Source organism: Salmo salar, chromosome ssa20, assembly GCF_905237065.1.
Source record: "Salmo salar chromosome ssa20, Ssal_v3.1, whole genome shotgun sequence".
NCBI classification, from domain to species: Eukaryota; Metazoa; Chordata; class Actinopteri; order Salmoniformes; family Salmonidae; genus Salmo; species Salmo salar.
This window is the reverse complement of record NC_059461.1, coordinates 81660764-81682571: the sequence shown is the minus strand read 5'-3', so window position 1 is coordinate 81682571 and position 21808 is coordinate 81660764. Positions and strand designations below refer to the sequence as shown.

At 47.4% G+C, this 21808-nt stretch overlaps 1 protein-coding gene across 2 annotated transcripts in view; it reads left to right on the top strand.

The window, feature by feature from the left end:
- Window positions 1–21808, top strand: part of LOC106581415 (metabotropic glutamate receptor 5) — a 216895-nt gene that overhangs the window by 19376 nt on the left and 175711 nt on the right. The window lies entirely within an intron of this gene.

Sequence of the window (21808 nt, the reverse complement as noted above, 5' to 3'; positions counted from 1 at the left end):
ATGTGTGTGTATTAGAGAGTATTGGCCTATATTGCCACCTCTCACTATTTGAGGTGTACATTGAGTTGTTGTGTTTAACTGTCTCTGAAACATGATTGACTGTCACTCTGACTGTCACTCTTTCTATCCTAGGCATGTCTAGGTACCCTAGGCATTTCTATGTACACTAGGCATTTCTATGTCACCTAGGCATTTATATGTACACTAGGCATTTCTATGTCACCTAGGCATTTATATGTACCCTAGGCATTTCTATGTCACCTAGGCATTTCTATGTACCCTAGGTATTTCTATGTACCCTCGGTATTTCTATGTGCACTAGGCATTTCTAAGCAGCACAGGATTAAAGTGAAAGAGGAGGAGGATAGAGGTAATGAAAAAGAGAGAGATAGAGAGATGAGAGAGACCATTTCACTTAGAGTTAATTGATGTCTAGTCCGGTCAGCGTGGTTGTGTCATTACAGTGATACACAATGGTTCTTATTACTGAGCCCTAACACACTGTCTGTCTCTAGCTTCCACATAGCAGGAGTTAGACTTACTGAGCCCTAACACACTGTCTGTCTCTAGCTTCCACATAGCAGGAGTTAGACTTACTGAGCCCTAACACACTGTCTGTCTCTAGCTTCCACATAGCAGGAGTTAGACTTACAGAGCCCTAACACACTGTCTGTCTCTAGCTTCCACATTGCAGGAGTTAGACTTACTGAGCCCTAACACATTGTCTGTCTCTAGCTTCCACATAGCAGGAGTTAGACTTACTGAGCCCTAACACACTGTCTGTCTCTCGCTTCCACATAGCAGGAGTTAGACTTACTGAGCCCTAACACACTGTCTGTCTCTAGCTTCCACATAGCAGGAGTTAGACTTACTGAGCCCCTAACACACTGTCTGTCTCTAGCTTCCACATAGCAGGAGTTAGACTTACTGAGCCCTAACACACTGTCTGTCTCTAGCTTCCACATAGCAGGAGTTAGACTTACTGAGCCCTAACACACTGTCTGTCTCTCGCTTCCACATAGCAGGAGTTAGACTTACTGAGCCCTAACACACTGTCTGTCTCTCGCTTCCACATAGCAGGAGTTAGACTTACTGAGCCCTAACACACTGTCTGTCTCTCGCTTCCACATAGCAGGAGTTAGACTTACTGAGCCCTAACACACTGTCTGTCTCTAGCTTCCACATAGCAGGAGTTAGACTTACTGAGCCCTAACACACTGTCTGTCTCTAGCTTCCACATAGCAGGAGTTAGACTTACTGAGCCCTAACACACTGTCTGTCTCTCGCTTCCACATAGCAGGAGTTAGACTTACTGAGCCCTAACACACTGTCTGTCTCTAGCTTCCACATAGCAGGAGTTAGACTTACTGAGCCCTAACACACTGTCTGTCTCTAGCTTCCACATAGCAGGAGTTAGACTTACTGAGCCCTAACACACTGTCTGTCTCTAGCTTCCACATAGCAGGAGTTAGACTTACTGAGCCCTAACACACTGTCTGTCTCTAGCTTCCACATAGCAGGAGTTAGACTTACTGAGCCCTAACACACTGTCTGTCTCTAGCTTCCACATAGCAGGAGTTAGACTTACTGAGCCCTAACACACTGTCTGTCTCTAGCTTCCACATAGCAGGAGTTAGACTTACTGAGCCCTAACACACTGTCTGTCTCTAGCTTCCACATAGCAGGAGTTAGACTTACTGAGCCCTAACACACTGTCTGTCTCTCGCTTCCACATAGCAGGAGTTAGACTTACTGAGCCCTAACACACTGTCTGTCTCTAGCTTCCACATAGCAGGAGTTAGACTTACTGAGCCCTAACACACTGTCTGTCTCTAGCTTCCACATAGCAGGAGTTAGACTTACTGAGCCCTAACACACTGTCTGTCTCTAGCTTCCACATAGCAGGAGTTAGACTTACTGAGCCCTAACACACTGTCTGTCTCTAGCTTCCACATAGCAGGAGTTAGACTTACTGAGCCCTAACACACTGTCTGTCTCTAGCTTCCACATAGCAGGAGTTAGACTTACTGAGCCCTAACACACTGTCTGTCTCTAGCTTCCACATAGCAGGAGTTAGACTTACTGAGCCCCTAACACACTGTCTGTCTCTAGCTTCCACATAGCAGGAGTTAGACTTACTGAGCCCTAACACACTGTCTGTCTCTCGCTTCCACATAGCAGGAGTTAGACTTACTGAGCCCTAACACACTGTCTGTCTCTAGCTTCCACATAGCAGGAGTTAGACTTACTGAGCCCTAACACACTGTCTGTCTCTCGCTTCCACATAGCAGGAGTTAGACTTACTGAGCCCTAACACACTGTCTGTCTCTCGCTTCCACATAGCAGGAGTTAGACTTACTGAGCCCTAACACACTGTCTGTCTCTAGCTTCCACATAGCAGGAGTTAGACTTACTGAGCCCTAACACACTGTCTGTCTCTAGCTTCCACATAGCAGGAGTTAGACTTACTGAGCCCTAACACACTGTCTGTCTCTAGCTTCCACATAGCAGGAGTTAGACTTACTGAGCCCTAACACACTGTCTGTCTCTAGCTTCCACATAGCAGGAGTTAGACTTACTGAGCCCTAACACACTGTCTGTCTCTAGCTTCCACATAGCAGGAGTTAGACTTACTGAGCCCTAACACACTGTCTGTCTCTAGCTTCCACATAGCAGGAGTTAGACTTACTGAGCCCCTAACACACTGTCTGTCTCTAGCTTCCACATAGCAGGAGTTAGACTTACTGAGCCCTAACACACTGTCTGTCTCTAGCTTCCACATAGCAGGAGTTAGACTTACTGAGCCCTAACACACTGTCTGTCTCTAGCTTCCACATAGCAGGAGTTAGACTTACTGAGCCCTAACACACTGTCTGTCTCTCGCTTCCACATAGCAGGAGTTAGACTTACTGAGCCCCTAACACACTGTCTGTCTCTAGCTTCCACATAGCAGGAGTTAGACTTACTGAGCCCCTAACACACTGTCTGTCTCTAGCTTCCACATAGCAGGAGTTAGACTTACTGAGCCCTAACACACTGTCTGTCTCTAGCTTCCACATAGCAGGAGTTAGACTTACTGAGCCCTAACACACTGTCTGTCTCTAGCTTCCACATAGCAGGAGTTAGACTTACTGAGCCCTAACACACTGTCTGTCTCTAGCTTCCACATAGCAGGAGTTAGACTTACTGAGCCCTAACACACTGTCTGTCTCTAGCTTCCACATAGCAGGAGTTAGACTTACTGAGCCCTAACACACTGTCTGTCTCTAGCTTCCACATAGCAGGAGTTAGACTTACTGAGCCCTAACACACTGTCTGTCTCTAGCTTCCACATAGCAGGAGTTAGACTTACTGAGCCCTAACACACTGTCTGTCTCTAGCTTCCACATAGCAGGAGTTAGACTTACTGAGCCCTAACACACTGTCTGTCTCTCGCTTCCACATAGCAGGAGTTAGACTTACTGAGCCCTAACACACTGTCTGTCTCTAGCTTCCACATAGCAGGAGTTAGACTTACTGAGCCCTAACACACTGTCTGTCTCTAGCTTCCACATAGCAGGAGTTAGACTTACTGAGCCCTAACACACTGTCTGTCTCTAGCTTCCACATAGCAGGAGTTAGACTTACTGAGCCCTAACACACTGTCTGTCTCTAGCTTCCACATAGCAGGAGTTAGACTTACTGAGCCCTAACACACTGTCTGTCTCTAGCTTCCACATAGCAGGAGTTAGACTTACTGAGCCCCTAACACACTGTCTGTCTCTAGCTTCCACATAGCAGGAGTTAGACTTACTGAGCCCCTAACACACTGTCTGTCTCTAGCTTCCACATAGCAGGAGTTAGACTTACTGAGCCCTAACACACTGTCTGTCTCTAGCTTCCACATAGCAGGAGTTAGACTTACTGAGCCCTAACACACTGTCTGTCTCTAGCTTCCACATAGCAGGAGTTAGACTTACTGAGCCCTAACACACTGTCTGTCTCTAGCTTCCACATAGCAGGAGTTAGACTTACTGAGCCCTAACACACTGTCTGTCTCTAGCTTCCACATAGCAGGAGTTAGACTTACTGAGCCCTAACACACTGTCTGTCTCTAGCTTCCACATAGCAGGAGTTAGACTTACTGAGCCCTAACACACTGTCTGTCTCTAGCTTCCACATAGCAGGAGTTAGACTTACTGAGCCCTAACACACTGTCTGTCTCTAGCTTCCACATAGCAGGAGTTAGACTTACTGAGCCCTAACACACTGTCTGTCTCTAGCTTCCACATAGCAGGAGTTAGACTTACTGAGCCCTAACACACTGTCTGTCTCTAGCTTCCACATAGCAGGAGTTAGACTTACTGAGCCCTAACACACTGTCTGTCTCTCGCTTCCACATAGCAGGAGTTAGACTTACTGAGCCCTAACACACTGTCTGTCTCTAGCTTCCACATAGCAGGAGTTAGACTTACTGAGCCCTAACACACTGTCTGTCTCTAGCTTCCACATAGCAGGAGTTAGACTTACTGAGCCCTAACACACTGTCTGTCTCTAGCTTCCACATAGCAGGAGTTAGACTTACTGAGCCCTAACACACTGTCTGTCTCTAGCTTCCACATAGCAGGAGTTAGACTTACTGAGCCCTAACACACTGTCTGTCTCTAGCTTCCACATAGCAGGAGTTAGACTTACTGAGCCCTAACACACTGTCTGTCTCTAGCTTCCACATAGCAGGAGTTAGACTTACTGAGCCCTAACACACTGTCTGTCTCTAGCTTCCACATAGCAGGAGTTAGACTTACTGAGCCCCTAACACACTGTCTGTCTCTCGCTTCCACATAGCAGGAGTTAGACTTACTGAGCCCTAACACACTGTCTGTCTCTAGCTTCCACATAGCAGGAGTTAGACTTACTGAGCCCTAACACACTGTCTGTCTCTCGCTTCCACATAGCAGGAGTTAGACTTACTGAGCCCTAACACACTGTCTGTCTCTAGCTTCCACATAGCAGGAGTTAGACTTACTGAGCCCTAACACACTGTCTGTCTCTAGCTTCCACATAGCAGGAGTTAGACTTACTGAGCCCTAACACACTGTCTGTCTCTAGCTTCCACATAGCAGGAGTTAGACTTACTGAGCCCTAACACACTGTCTGTCTCTCGCTTCCACATAGCAGGAGTTAGACTTACTGAGCCCTAACACACTGTCTGTCTCTAGCTTCCACATAGCAGGAGTTAGACTTACTGAGCCCTAACACACTGTCTGTCTCTAGCTTCCACATAGCAGGAGTTAGACTTACTGAGCCCTAACACACTGTCTGTCTCTAGCTTCCACATAGCAGGAGTTAGACTTACTGAGCCCTAACACACTGTCTGTCTCTAGCTTCCACATAGCAGGAGTTAGACTTACTGAGCCCTAACACACTGTCTGTCTCTAGCTTCCACATAGCAGGAGTTAGACTTACTGAGCCCTAACACACTGTCTGTCTCTAGCTTCCACATAGCAGGAGTTAGACTTACTGAGCCCTAACACACTGTCTGTCTCTAGCTTCCACATAGCAGGAGTTAGACTTACTGAGCCCTAACACACTGTCTGTCTCTAGCTTCCACATAGCAGGAGTTAGACTTACTGAGCCCTAACACACTGTCTGTCTCTAGCTTCCACATAGCAGGAGTTAGACTTACTGAGCCCTAACACACTGTCTGTCTCTAGCTTCCACATAGCAGGAGTTAGACTTACTGAGCCCTAACACACTGTCTGTCTCTAGCTTCCACATAGCAGGAGTTAGACTTACTGAGCCCTAACACACTGTCTGTCTCTAGCTTCCACATAGCAGGAGTTAGACTTACTGAGCCCTAACACACTGTCTGTCTCTAGCTTCCACATAGCAGGAGTTAGACTTACTGAGCCCCTAACACACTGTCTGTCTCTCGCTTCCACATAGCAGGAGTTAGACTTACTGAGCCCTAACACACTGTCTGTCTCTAGCTTCCACATAGCAGGAGTTAGACTTACTGAGCCCTAACACACTGTCTGTCTCTAGCTTCCACATAGCAGGAGTTAGACTTACTGAGCCCCTAACACACTGTCTGTCTCTAGCTTCCACATAGCAGGAGTTAGACTTACTGAGCCCTAACACACTGTCTGTCTCTAGCTTCCACATAGCAGGAGTTAGACTTACTGAGCCCTAACACACTGTCTGTCTCTAGCTTCCACATAGCAGGAGTTAGACTTACTGAGCCCTAACACACTGTCTGTCTCTAGCTTCCACATAGCAGGAGTTAGACTTACTGAGCCCTAACACACTGTCTGTCTCTCGCTTCCACATAGCAGGAGTTAGACTTACTGAGCCCTAACACACTGTCTGTCTCTAGCTTCCACATAGCAGGAGTTAGACTTACTGAGCCCCTAACACACTGTCTGTCTCTAGCTTCCACATAGCAGGAGTTAGACTTACTGAGCCCTAACACACTGTCTGTCTCTAGCTTCCACATAGCAGGAGTTAGACTTACTGAGCCCTAACACACTGTCTGTCTCTCGCTTCCACATAGCAGGAGTTAGACTTACTGAGCCCTAACACACTGTCTGTCTCTAGCTTCCACATAGCAGGAGTTAGACTTACTGAGCCCTAACACACTGTCTGTCTCTAGCTTCCACATAGCAGGAGTTAGACTTACTGAGCCCTAACACACTGTCTGTCTCTAGCTTCCACATAGCAGGAGTTAGACTTACTGAGCCCTAACACACTGTCTGTCTCTAGCTTCCACATAGCAGGAGTTAGACTTACTGAGCCCTAACACACTGTCTGTCTCTCGCTTCCACATAGCAGGAGTTAGACTTACTGAGCCCTAACACACTGTCTGTCTCTAGCTTCCACATAGCAGGAGTTAGACTTACTGAGCCCTAACACACTGTCTGTCTCTAGCTTCCACATAGCAGGAGTTAGACTTACTGAGCCCTAACACACTGTCTGTCTCTAGCTTCCACATAGCAGGAGTTAGACTTACTGAGCCCTAACACACTGTCTGTCTCTAGCTTCCACATAGCAGGAGTTAGACTTACTGAGCCCTAACACACTGTCTGTCTCTAGCTTCCACATAGCAGGAGTTAGACTTACTGAGCCCTAACACACTGTCTGTCTCTAGCTTCCACATAGCAGGAGTTAGACTTACTGAGCCCCTAACACACTGTCTGTCTCTAGCTTCCACATAGCAGGAGTTAGACTTACTGAGCCCTAACACACTGTCTGTCTCTAGCTTCCACATAGCAGGAGTTAGACTTACTGAGCCCTAACACACTGTCTGTCTCTAGCTTCCACATAGCAGGAGTTAGACTTACTGAGCCCTAACACACTGTCTGTCTCTAGCTTCCACATAGCAGGAGTTAGACTTACTGAGCCCTAACACACTGTCTGTCTCTAGCTTCCACATAGCAGGAGTTAGACTTACTGAGCCCTAACACACTGTCTGTCTCTAGCTTCCACATAGCAGGAGTTAGACTTACTGAGCCCTAACACACTGTCTGTCTCTAGCTTCCACATAGCAGGAGTTAGACTTACTGAGCCCTAACACACTGTCTGTCTCTAGCTTCCACATAGCAGGAGTTAGACTTACTGAGCCCTAACACACTGTCTGTCTCTAGCTTCCACATAGCAGGAGTTAGACTTACTGAGCCCTAACACACTGTCTGTCTCTCGCTTCCACATAGCAGGAGTTAGACTTACTGAGCCCTAACACACTGTCTGTCTCTAGCTTCCACATAGCAGGAGTTAGACTTACTGAGCCCTAACACACTGTCTGTCTCTAGCTTCCACATAGCAGGAGTTAGACTTACTGAGCCCTAACACACTGTCTGTCTCTAGCTTCCACATAGCAGGAGTTAGACTTACTGAGCCCTAACACACTGTCTGTCTCTAGCTTCCACATAGCAGGAGTTAGACTTACTGAGCCCCTAACACACTGTCTGTCTCTAGCTTCCACATAGCAGGAGTTAGACTTACTGAGCCCCTAACACACTGTCTGTCTCTAGCTTCCACATAGCAGGAGTTAGACTTACTGAGCCCTAACACACTGTCTGTCTCTAGCTTCCACATAGCAGGAGTTAGACTTACTGAGCCCTAACACACTGTCTGTCTCTAGCTTCCACATAGCAGGAGTTAGACTTACTGAGCCCTAACACACTGTCTGTCTCTAGCTTCCACATAGCAGGAGTTAGACTTACTGAGCCCTAACACACTGTCTGTCTCTAGCTTCCACATAGCAGGAGTTAGACTTACTGAGCCCTAACACACTGTCTGTCTCTAGCTTCCACATAGCAGGAGTTAGACTTACTGAGCCCTAACACACTGTCTGTCTCTAGCTTCCACATAGCAGGAGTTAGACTTACTGAGCCCCTAACACACTGTCTGTCTCTAGCTTCCACATAGCAGGAGTTAGACTTACTGAGCCCTAACACACTGTCTGTCTCTAGCTTCCACATAGCAGGAGTTAGACTTACTGAGCCCTAACACACTGTCTGTCTCTAGCTTCCACATAGCAGGAGTTAGACTTACTGAGCCCTAACACACTGTCTGTCTCTAGCTTCCACATAGCAGGAGTTAGACTTACTGAGCCCTAACACACTGTCTGTCTCTAGCTTCCACATAGCAGGAGTTAGACTTACTGAGCCCTAACACACTGTCTGTCTCTAGCTTCCACATAGCAGGAGTTAGACTTACTGAGCCCTAACACACTGTCTGTCTCTAGCTTCCACATAGCAGGAGTTAGACTTACTGAGCCCTAACACACTGTCTGTCTCTAGCTTCCACATAGCAGGAGTTAGACTTACTGAGCCCTAACACACTGTCTGTCTCTAGCTTCCACATAGCAGGAGTTAGACTTACTGAGCCCTAACACACTGTCTGTCTCTAGCTTCCACATAGCAGGAGTTAGACTTACTGAGCCCTAACACACTGTCTGTCTCTAGCTTCCACATAGCAGGAGTTAGACTTACTGAGCCCTAACACACTGTCTGTCTCTCGCTTCCACATAGCAGGAGTTAGACTTACTGAGCCCTAACACACTGTCTGTCTCTAGCTTCCACATAGCAGGAGTTAGACTTACTGAGCCCTAACACACTGTCTGTCTCTAGCTTCCACATAGCAGGAGTTAGACTTACTGAGCCCTAACACACTGTCTGTCTCTAGCTTCCACATAGCAGGAGTTAGACTTACTGAGCCCTAACACACTGTCTGTCTCTAGCTTCCACATAGCAGGAGTTAGACTTACTGAGCCCTAACACACTGTCTGTCTCTAGCTTCCACATAGCAGGAGTTAGACTTACTGAGCCCTAACACACTGTCTGTCTCTAGCTTCCACATAGCAGGAGTTAGACTTACTGAGCCCTAACACACTGTCTGTCTCTAGCTTCCACATAGCAGGAGTTAGACTTACTGAGCCCTAACACACTGTCTGTCTCTAGCTTCCACATAGCAGGAGTTAGACTTACTGAGCCCTAACACACTGTCTGTCTCTAGCTTCCACATAGCAGGAGTTAGACTTACTGAGCCCTAACACACTGTCTGTCTCTAGCTTCCACATAGCAGGAGTTAGACTTACTGAGCCCTAACACACTGTCTGTCTCTAGCTTCCACATAGCAGGAGTTAGACTTACTGAGCCCTAACACACTGTCTGTCTCTAGCTTCCACATAGCAGGAGTTAGACTTACTGAGCCCTAACACACTGTCTGTCTCTAGCTTCCACATAGCAGGAGTTAGACTTACTGAGCCCCTAACACACTGTCTGTCTCTAGCTTCCACATAGCAGGAGTTAGACTTACTGAGCCCTAACACACTGTCTGTCTCTCGCTTCCACATAGCAGGAGTTAGACTTACTGAGCCCTAACACACTGTCTGTCTCTAGCTTCCACATAGCAGGAGTTAGACTTACTGAGCCCTAACACACTGTCTGTCTCTAGCTTCCACATAGCAGGAGTTAGACTTACTGAGCCCTAACACACTGTCTGTCTCTAGCTTCCACATAGCAGGAGTTAGACTTACTGAGCCCTAACACACTGTCTGTCTCTCGCTTCCACATAGCAGGAGTTAGACTTACTGAGCCCTAACACACTGTCTGTCTCTAGCTTCCACATAGCAGGAGTTAGACTTACTGAGCCCTAACACACTGTCTGTCTCTAGCTTCCACATAGCAGGAGTTAGACTTACTGAGCCCTAACACACTGTCTGTCTCTAGCTTCCACATAGCAGGAGTTAGACTTACTGAGCCCTAACACACTGTCTGTCTCTAGCTTCCACATAGCAGGAGTTAGACTTACTGAGCCCTAACACACTGTCTGTCTCTAGCTTCCACATAGCAGGAGTTAGACTTACTGAGCCCTAACACACTGTCTGTCTCTAGCTTCCACATAGCAGGAGTTAGACTTACTGAGCCCTAACACACTGTCTGTCTCTAGCTTCCACATAGCAGGAGTTAGACTTACTGAGCCCTAACACACTGTCTGTCTCTAGCTTCCACATAGCAGGAGTTAGACTTACTGAGCCCTAACACACTGTCTGTCTCTAGCTTCCACATAGCAGGAGTTAGACTTACTGAGCCCTAACACACTGTCTGTCTCTAGCTTCCACATAGCAGGAGTTAGACTTACTGAGCCCTAACACACTGTCTGTCTCTCGCTTCCACATAGCAGGAGTTAGACTTACTGAGCCCCTAACACACTGTCTGTCTCTAGCTTCCACATAGCAGGAGTTAGACTTACTGAGCCCTAACACACTGTCTGTCTCTAGCTTCCACATAGCAGGAGTTAGACTTACTGAGCCCTAACACACTGTCTGTCTCTAGCTTCCACATAGCAGGAGTTAGACTTACTGAGCCCTAACACACTGTCTGTCTCTAGCTTCCACATAGCAGGAGTTAGACTTACTGAGCCCTAACACACTGTCTGTCTCTAGCTTCCACATAGCAGGAGTTAGACTTACTGAGCCCTAACACACTGTCTGTCTCTAGCTTCCACATAGCAGGAGTTAGACTTACTGAGCCCTAACACACTGTCTGTCTCTAGCTTCCACATAGCAGGAGTTAGACTTACTGAGCCCTAACACACTGTCTGTCTCTAGCTTCCACATAGCAGGAGTTAGACTTACTGAGCCCTAACACACTGTCTGTCTCTAGCTTCCACATAGCAGGAGTTAGACTTACTGAGCCCTAACACACTGTCTGTCTCTAGCTTCCACATAGCAGGAGTTAGACTTACTGAGCCCTAACACACTGTCTGTCTCTAGCTTCCACATAGCAGGAGTTAGACTTACTGAGCCCTAACACACTGTCTGTCTCTAGCTTCCACATAGCAGGAGTTAGACTTACTGAGCCCCTAACACACTGTCTGTCTCTAGCTTCCACATAGCAGGAGTTAGACTTACTGAGCCCTAACACACTGTCTGTCTCTCGCTTCCACATAGCAGGAGTTAGACTTACTGAGCCCTAACACACTGTCTGTCTCTAGCTTCCACATAGCAGGAGTTAGACTTACTGAGCCCTAACACACTGTCTGTCTCTAGCTTCCACATAGCAGGAGTTAGACTTACTGAGCCCTAACACACTGTCTGTCTCTAGCTTCCACATAGCAGGAGTTAGACTTACTGAGCCCCTAACACACTGTCTGTCTCTAGCTTCCACATAGCAGGAGTTAGACTTACTGAGCCCTAACACACTGTCTGTCTCTAGCTTCCACATAGCAGGAGTTAGACTTACTGAGCCCTAACACACTGTCTGTCTCTAGCTTCCACATAGCAGGAGTTAGACTTACTGAGCCCTAACACACTGTCTGTCTCTAGCTTCCACATAGCAGGAGTTAGACTTACTGAGCCCTAACACACTGTCTGTCTCTCGCTTCCACATAGCAGGAGTTAGACTTACTGAGCCCTAACACACTGTCTGTCTCTAGCTTCCACATAGCAGGAGTTAGACTTACTGAGCCCTAACACACTGTCTGTCTCTCGCTTCCACATAGCAGGAGTTAGACTTACTGAGCCCTAACACACTGTCTGTCTCTAGCTTCCACATAGCAGGAGTTAGACTTACTGAGCCCTAACACACTGTCTGTCTCTAGCTTCCACATAGCAGGAGTTAGACTTACTGAGCCCTAACACACTGTCTGTCTCTAGCTTCCACATAGCAGGAGTTAGACTTACTGAGCCCTAACACACTGTCTGTCTCTCGCTTCCACATAGCAGGAGTTAGACTTACTGAGCCCTAACACACTGTCTGTCTCTAGCTTCCACATAGCAGGAGTTAGACTTACTGAGCCCTAACACACTGTCTGTCTCTAGCTTCCACATAGCAGGAGTTAGACTTACTGAGCCCTAACACACTGTCTGTCTCTAGCTTCCACATAGCAGGAGTTAGACTTACTGAGCCCTAACACACTGTCTGTCTCTAGCTTCCACATAGCAGGAGTTAGACTTACTGAGCCCTAACACACTGTCTGTCTCTAGCTTCCACATAGCAGGAGTTAGACTTACTGAGCCCTAACACACTGTCTGTCTCTAGCTTCCACATAGCAGGAGTTAGACTTACTGAGCCCTAACACACTGTCTGTCTCTAGCTTCCACATAGCAGGAGTTAGACTTACTGAGCCCTAACACACTGTCTGTCTCTAGCTTCCACATAGCAGGAGTTAGACTTACTGAGCCCTAACACACTGTCTGTCTCTAGCTTCCACATAGCAGGAGTTAGACTTACTGAGCCCCTAACACACTGTCTGTCTCTAGCTTCCACATAGCAGGAGTTAGACTTACTGAGCCCTAACACACTGTCTGTCTCTAGCTTCCACATAGCAGGAGTTAGACTTACTGAGCCCCTAACACACTGTCTGTCTCTAGCTTCCACATAGCAGGAGTTAGACTTACTGAGCCCTAACACACTGTCTGTCTCTAGCTTCCACATAGCAGGAGTTAGACTTACTGAGCCCTAACACACTGTCTGTCTCTAGCTTCCACATAGCAGGAGTTAGACTTACTGAGCCCTAACACACTGTCTGTCTCTAGCTTCCACATAGCAGGAGTTAGACTTACTGAGCCCTAACACACTGTCTGTCTCTAGCTTCCACATAGCAGGAGTTAGACTTACTGAGCCCTAACACACTGTCTGTCTCTAGCTTCCACATAGCAGGAGTTAGACTTACTGAGCCCTAACACACTGTCTGTCTCTAGCTTCCACATAGCAGGAGTTAGACTTACTGAGCCCTAACACACTGTCTGTCTCTAGCTTCCACATAGCAGGAGTTAGACTTACTGAGCCCTAACACACTGTCTGTCTCTAGCTTCCACATAGCAGGAGTTAGACTTACTGAGCCCTAACACACTGTCTGTCTCTAGCTTCCACATAGCAGGAGTTAGACTTACTGAGCCCTAACACACTGTCTGTCTCTAGCTTCCACATAGCAGGAGTTAGACTTACTGAGCCCTAACACACTGTCTGTCTCTAGCTTCCACATAGCAGGAGTTAGACTTACTGAGCCCTAACACACTGTCTGTCTCTAGCTTCCACATAGCAGGAGTTAGACTTACTGAGCCCCTAACACACTGTCTGTCTCTAGCTTCCACATAGCAGGAGTTAGACTTACTGAGCCCTAACACACTGTCTGTCTCTAGCTTCCACATAGCAGGAGTTAGACTTACTGAGCCCTAACACACTGTCTGTCTCTCGCTTCCACATAGCAGGAGTTAGACTTACTGAGCCCTAACACACTGTCTGTCTCTAGCTTCCACATAGCAGGAGTTAGACTTACTGAGCCCTAACACACTGTCTGTCTCTCGCTTCCACATAGCAGGAGTTAGACTTACTGAGCCCTAACACACTGTCTGTCTCTCGCTTCCACATAGCAGGAGTTAGACTTACTGAGCCCTAACACACTGTCTGTCTCTAGCTTCCACATAGCAGGAGTTAGACTTACTGAGCCCTAACACACTGTCTGTCTCTAGCTTCCACATAGCAGGAGTTAGACTTACTGAGCCCTAACACACTGTCTGTCTCTAGCTTCCACATAGCAGGAGTTAGACTTACTGAGCCCTAACACACTGTCTGTCTCTAGCTTCCACATAGCAGGAGTTAGACTTACTGAGCCCCTAACACACTGTCTGTCTCTAGCTTCCACATAGCAGGAGTTAGACTTACTGAGCCCTAACACACTGTCTGTCTCTAGCTTCCACATAGCAGGAGTTAGACTTACTGAGCCCTAACACACTGTCTGTCTCTAGCTTCCACATAGCAGGAGTTAGACTTACTGAGCCCTAACACACTGTCTGTCTCTAGCTTCCACATAGCAGGAGTTAGACTTACTGAGCCCTAACACACTGTCTGTCTCTAGCTTCCACATAGCAGGAGTTAGACTTACTGAGCCCTAACACACTGTCTGTCTCTAGCTTCCACATAGCAGGAGTTAGACTTACTGAGCCCTAACACACTGTCTGTCTCTAGCTTCCACATAGCAGGAGTTAGACTTACTGAGCCCTAACACACTGTCTGTCTCTAGCTTCCACATAGCAGGAGTTAGACTTACTGAGCCCTAACACACTGTCTGTCTCTAGCTTCCACATAGCAGGAGTTAGACTTACTGAGCCCTAACACACTGTCTGTCTCTAGCTTCCACATAGCAGGAGTTAGACTTACTGAGCCCTAACACACTGTCTGTCTCTCGCTTCCACATAGCAGGAGTTAGACTTACTGAGCCCTAACACACTGTCTGTCTCTAGCTTCCACATAGCAGGAGTTAGACTTACTGAGCCCTAACACACTGTCTGTCTCTAGCTTCCACATAGCAGGAGTTAGACTTACTGAGCCCTAACACACTGTCTGTCTCTAGCTTCCACATAGCAGGAGTTAGACTTACTGAGCCCTAACACACTGTCTGTCTCTAGCTTCCACATAGCAGGAGTTAGACTTACTGAGCCCTAACACACTGTCTGTCTCTAGCTTCCACATAGCAGGAGTTAGACTTACTGAGCCCTAACACACTGTCTGTCTCTCGCTTCCACATAGCAGGAGTTAGACTTACTGAGCCCTAACACACTGTCTGTCTCTAGCTTCCACATAGCAGGAGTTAGACTTACTGAGCCCTAACACACTGTCTGTCTCTAGCTTCCACATAGCAGGAGTTAGACTTACTGAGCCCTAACACACTGTCTGTCTCTAGCTTCCACATAGCAGGAGTTAGACTTACTGAGCCCTAACACACTGTCTGTCTCTAGCTTCCACATAGCAGGAGTTAGACTTACTGAGCCCCTAACACACTGTCTGTCTCTAGCTTCCACATAGCAGGAGTTAGACTTACTGAGCCCCTAACACACTGTCTGTCTCTAGCTTCCACATAGCAGGAGTTAGACTTACTGAGCCCTAACACACTGTCTGTCTCTAGCTTCCACATAGCAGGAGTTAGACTTACTGAGCCCTAACACACTGTCTGTCTCTAGCTTCCACATAGCAGGAGTTAGACTTACTGAGCCCTAACACACTGTCTGTCTCTAGCTTCCACATAGCAGGAGTTAGACTTACTGAGCCCTAACACACTGTCTGTCTCTAGCTTCCACATAGCAGGAGTTAGACTTACTGAGCCCTAACACACTGTCTGTCTCTAGCTTCCACATAGCAGGAGTTAGACTTACTGAGCCCTAACACACTGTCTGTCTCTAGCTTCCACATAGCAGGAGTTAGACTTACTGAGCCCTAACACACTGTCTGTCTCTAGCTTCCACATAGCAGGAGTTAGACTTACTGAGCCCTAACACACTGTCTGTCTCTCGCTTCCACATAGCAGGAGTTAGACTTACTGAGCCCTAACACACTGTCTGTCTCTCGCTTCCACATAGCAGGAGTTAGACTTACTGAGCCCTAACACACTGTCTGTCTCTAGCTTCCACATAGCAGGAGTTAGACTTACTGAGCCCTAACACACTGTCTGTCTCTAGCTTCCACATAGCAGGAGTTAGACTTACTGAGCCCTAACACACTGTCTGTCTCTAGCTTCCACATAGCAGGAGTTAGACTTACTGAGCCCTAACACACTGTCTGTCTCTAGCTTCCACATAGCAGGAGTTAGACTTACTGAGCCCTAACACACTGTCTGTCTCTAGCTTCCACATAGCAGGAGTTAGACTTACTGAGCCCTAACACACTGTCTGTCTCTAGCTTCCACATAGCAGGAGTTAGACTTACTGAGCCCTAACACACTGTCTGTCTCTAGCTTCCACATAGCAGGAGTTAGACTTACTGAGCCCTAACACACTGTCTGTCTCTAGCTTCCACATAGCAGGAGTTAGACTTACTGAGCCCTAACACACTGTCTGTCTCTAGCTTCCACATAGCAGGAGTTAGACTTACTGAGCCCTAACACACTGTCTGTCTCTCGCTTCCACATAGCAGGAGTTAGACTTACTGAGCCCTAACACACTGTCTGTCTCTAGCTTCCACATAGCAGGAGTTAGACTTACTGAGCCCTAACACACTGTCTGTCTCTAGCTTCCACATAGCAGGAGTTAGACTTACTGAGCCCTAACACACTGTCTGTCTCTAGCTTCCACATAGCAGGAGTTAGACTTACTGAGCCCTAACACACTGTCTGTCTCTAGCTTCCACATAGCAGGAGTTAGACTTACTGAGCCCTAACACACTGTCTGTCTCTAGCTTCCACATAGCAGGAGTTAGACTTACTGAGCCCTAACACACTGTCTGTCTCTAGCTTCCACATAGCAGGAGTTAGACTTACTGAGCCCTAACACACTGTCTGTCTCTCGCTTCCACATAGCAGGAGTTAGACTTACTGAGCCCTAACACACTGTCTGTCTCTCGCTTCCACATAGCAGGAGTTAGACTTACTGAGCCCTAACACACTGTCTGTCTCTAGCTTCCACATAGCAGGAGTTAGACTTACTGAGCCCTAACACACTGTCTGTCTCTAGCTTCCACATAGCAGGAGTTAGACTTACTGAGCCCCTAACACACTGTCTGTCTCTAGCTTCCACATAGCAGGAGTTAGACTTACTGAGCCCTAACACACTGTCTGTCTCTAGCTTCCACATAGCAGGAGTTAGACTTACTGAGCCCCTAACACACTGTCTGTCTCTAGCTTCCACATAGCAGGAGTTAGACTTACTGAGCCCTAACACACTGTCTGTCTCTAGCTTCCACATAGCAGGAGTTAGACTTACTGAGCCCTAACACACTGTCTGTCTCTAGCTTCCACATAGCAGGAGTTAGACTTACTGAGCCCTAACACACTGTCTGTCTCTCGCTTCCACATAGCAGGAGTTAGACTTACTGAGCCCTAACACACTGTCTGTCTCTAGCTTCCACATAGCAGGAGTTAGACTTACTGAGCCCTAACACACTGTCTGTCTCTAGCTTCCACATAGCAGGAGTTAGACTTACTGAGCCCTAACACACTGTCTGTCTCTAGCTTCCACATAGCAGGAGTTAGACTTACTGAGCCCTAACACACTGTCTGTCTCTAGCTTCCACATAGCAGGAGTTAGACTTACTGAGCCCTAACACACTGTCTGTCTCTAGCTTCCACATAGCAGGAGTTAGACTTACTGAGCCCTAACACACTGTCTGTCTCTAGCTTCCACATAGCAGGAGTTAGACTTACTGAGCCCTAACACACTGTCTGTCTCTAGCTTCCACATAGCAGGAGTTAGACTTACTGAGCCCTAACACACTGTCTGTCTCTAGCTTCCACATAGCAGGAGTTAGACTTACTGAGCCCTAACACACTGTCTGTCTCTAGCTTCCACATAGCAGGAGTTAGACTTACTGAGCCCTAACACACTGTCTGTCTCTAGCTTCCACATAGCAGGAGTTAGACTTACTGAGCCCTAACACACTGTCTGTCTCTAGCTTCCACATAGCAGGAGTTAGACTTACTGAGCCCTAACACACTGTCTGTCTCTAGCTTCCACATAGCAGGAGTTAGACTTACTGAGCCCTAACACACTGTCTGTCTCTAGCTTCCACATAGCAGGAGTTAGACTTACTGAGCCCTAACACACTGTCTGTCTCTAGCTTCCACATAGCAGGAGTTAGACTTACTGAGCCCTAACACACTGTCTGTCTCTAGCTTCCACATAGCAGGAGTTAGACTTACTGAGCCCTAACACACTGTCTGTCTCTAGCTTCCACATAGCAGGAGTTAGACTTACTGAGCCCTAACACACTGTCTGTCTCTAGCTTCCACATAGCAGGAGTTAGACTTACTGAGCCCTAACACACTGTCTGTCTCTAGCTTCCACATAGCAGGAGTTAGACTTACTGAGCCCTAACACACTGTCTGTCTCTAGCTTCCACATAGCAGGAGTTAGACTTACTGAGCCCTAACACACTGTCTGTCTCTAGCTTCCACATAGCAGGAGTTAGACTTACTGAGCCCTAACACACTGTCTGTCTCTAGCTTCCACATAGCAGGAGTTAGACTTACTGAGCCCTAACACACTGTCTGTCTCTAGCTTCCACATAGCAGGAGTTAGACTTACTGAGCCCTAACACACTGTCTGTCTCTAGCTTCCACATAGCAGGAGTTAGACTTACTGAGCCCTAACACACTGTCTGTCTCTCGCTTCCACATAGCAGGAGTTAGACTTACTGAGCCCTAACACACTGTCTGTCTCTAGCTTCCACATAGCAGGAGTTAGACTTACTGAGCCCTAACACACTGTCTGTCTCTAGCTTCCACATAGCAGGAGTTAGACTTACTGAGCCCTAACACACTGTCTGTCTCTAGCTTCCACATAGCAGGAGTTAGACTTACTGAGCCCTAACACACTGTCTGTCTCTCGCTTCCACATAGCAGGAGTTAGACTTACTGAGCCCTAACACACTGTCTGTCTCTAGCTTCCACATAGCAGGAGTTAGACTTACTGAGCCCTAACACACTGTCTGTCTCTAGCTTCCACATAGCAGGAGTTAGACTTACTGAGCCCTAACACACTGTCTGTCTCTAGCTTCCACATAGCAGGAGTTAGACTTACTGAGCCCTAACACACTGTCTGTCTCTAGCTTCCACATAGCAGGAGTTAGACTTACTGAGCCCTAACACACTGTCTGTCTCTAGCTTCCACATAGCAGGAGTTAGACTTACTGAGCCCTAACACACTGTCTGTCTCTAGCTTCCACATAGCAGGAGTTAGACTTACTGAGCCCTAACACACTGTCTGTCTCTCGCTTCCACATAGCAGGAGTTAGACTTACTGAGCCCTAACACACTGTCTGTCTCTAGCTTCCACATAGCAGGAGTTAGACTTACTGAGCCCTAACACACTGTCTGTCTCTAGCTTCCACATAGCAGGAGTTAGACTTACTGAGCCCTAACACACTGTCTGTCTCTAGCTTCCACATAGCAGGAGTTAGACTTACTGAGCCCCTAACACACTGTCTGTCTCTAGCTTCCACATAGCAGGAGTTAGACTTACTGAGCCCTAACACACTGTCTGTCTCTAGCTTCCACATAGCAGGAGTTAGACTTACTGAGCCCTAACACACTGTCTGTCTCTAGCTTCCACATAGCAGGAGTTAGACTTACTGAGCCCTAACACACTGTCTGTCTCTAGCTTCCACATAGCAGGAGTTAGACTTACTGAGCCCTAACACACTGTCTGTCTCTAGCTTCCACATAGCAGGAGTTAGACTTACTGAGCCCTAACACACTGTCTGTCTCTAGCTTCCACATAGCAGGAGTTAGACTTACTGAGCCCTAACACACTGTCTGTCTCTAGCTTCCACATAGCAGGAGTTAGACTTACTGAGCCCTAACACACTGTCTGTCTCTAGCTTCCACATAGCAGGAGTTAGACTTACTGAGCCCTAACACACTGTCTGTCTCTAGCTTCCACATAGCAGGAGTTAGACTTACTGAGCCCTAACACACTGTCTGTCTCTAGCTTCCACATAGCAGGAGTTAGACTTACTGAGCCCTAACACACTGTCTGTCTCTAGCTTCCACATAGCAGGAGTTAGACTTACTGAGCCCTAACACACTGTCTGTCTCTAGCTTCCACATAGCAGGAGTTAGACTTACTGAGCCCCTAACACACTGTCTGTCTCTAGCTTCCACATAGCAGGAGTTAGACTTACTGAGCCCTAACACACTGTCTGTCTCTAGCTTCCACATAGCAGGAGTTAGACTTACTGAGCCCTAACACACTGTCTGTCTCTAGCTTCCACATAGCAGGAGTTAGACTTACTGAGCCCTAACACACTGTCTGTCTCTAGCTTCCACATAGCAGGAGTTAGACTTACTGAGCCCTAACACACTGTCTGTCTCTAGCTTCCACATAGCAGGAGTTAGACTTACTGAGCCCTAACACACTGTCTGTCTCTAGCTTCCACATAGCAGGAGTTAGACTTACTGAGCCCTAACACACTGTCTGTCTCTAGCTTCCACATAGCAGGAGTTAGACTTACTGAGCCCTAACACACTGTCTGTCTCTAGCTTCCACATAGCAGGAGTTAGACTTACTGAGCCCTAACACACTGTCTGTCTCTAGCTTCCACATAGCAGGAGTTAGACTTACTGAGCCCTAACACACTGTCTGTCTCTAGCTTCCACATAGCAGGAGTTAGACTTACTGAGCCCCTAACACACTGTCTGTCTCTAGCTTCCACATAGCAGGAGTTAGACTTACTGAGCCCTAACACACTGTCTGTCTCTCGCTTCCACATAGCAGGAGTTAGACTTACTGAGCCCTAACACACTGTCTGTCTCTAGCTTCCACATAGCAGGAGTTAGACTTACTGAGCCCTAACACACTGTCTGTCTCTAGCTTCCACATAGCAGGAGTTAGACTTACTGAGCCCTAACACACTGTCTGTCTCTAGCTTCCACATAGCAGGAGTTAGACTTACTGAGCCCTAACACACTGTCTGTCTCTCGCTTCCACATAGCAGGAGTTAGACTTACTGAGCCCTAACACACTGTCTGTCTCTAGCTTCCACATAGCAGGAGTTAGACTTACTGAGCCCTAACACACTGTCTGTCTCTAGCTTCCACATAGCAGGAGTTAGACTTACTGAGCCCTAACACACTGTCTGTCTCTAGCTTCCACATAGCAGGAGTTAGACTTACTGAGCCCTAACACACTGTCTGTCTCTAGCTTCCACATAGCAGGAGTTAGACTTACTGAGCCCTAACACACTGTCTGTCTCTAGCTTCCACATAGCAGGAGTTAGACTTACTGAGCCCTAACACACTGTCTGTCTCTAGCTTCCACATAGCAGGAGTTAGACTTACTGAGCCCTAACACACTGTCTGTCTCTAGCTTCCACATAGCAGGAGTTAGACTTACTGAGCCCTAACACACTGTCTGTCTCTAGCTTCCACATAGCAGGAGTTAGACTTACTGAGCCCTAACACACTGTCTGTCTCTAGCTTCCACATAGCAGGAGTTAGACTTACTGAGCCCTAACACACTGTCTGTCTCTAGCTTCCACATAGCAGGAGTTAGACTTACTGAGCCCCTAACACACTGTCTGTCTCTCGCTTCCACATAGCAGGAGTTAGACTTACTGAGCCCTAACACACTGTCTGTCTCTAGCTTCCACATAGCAGGAGTTAGACTTACTGAGCCCTAACACACTGTCTGTCTCTCGCTTCCACATAGCAGGAGTTAGACTTACTGAGCCCCTAACACACTGTCTGTCTCTAGCTTCCACATAGCAGGAGTTAGACTTACTGAGCCCTAACACACTGTCTGTCTCTAGCTTCCACATAGCAGGAGTTAGACTTACTGAGCCCTAACACACTGTCTGTCTCTAGCTTCCACATAGCAGGAGTTAGACTTACTGAG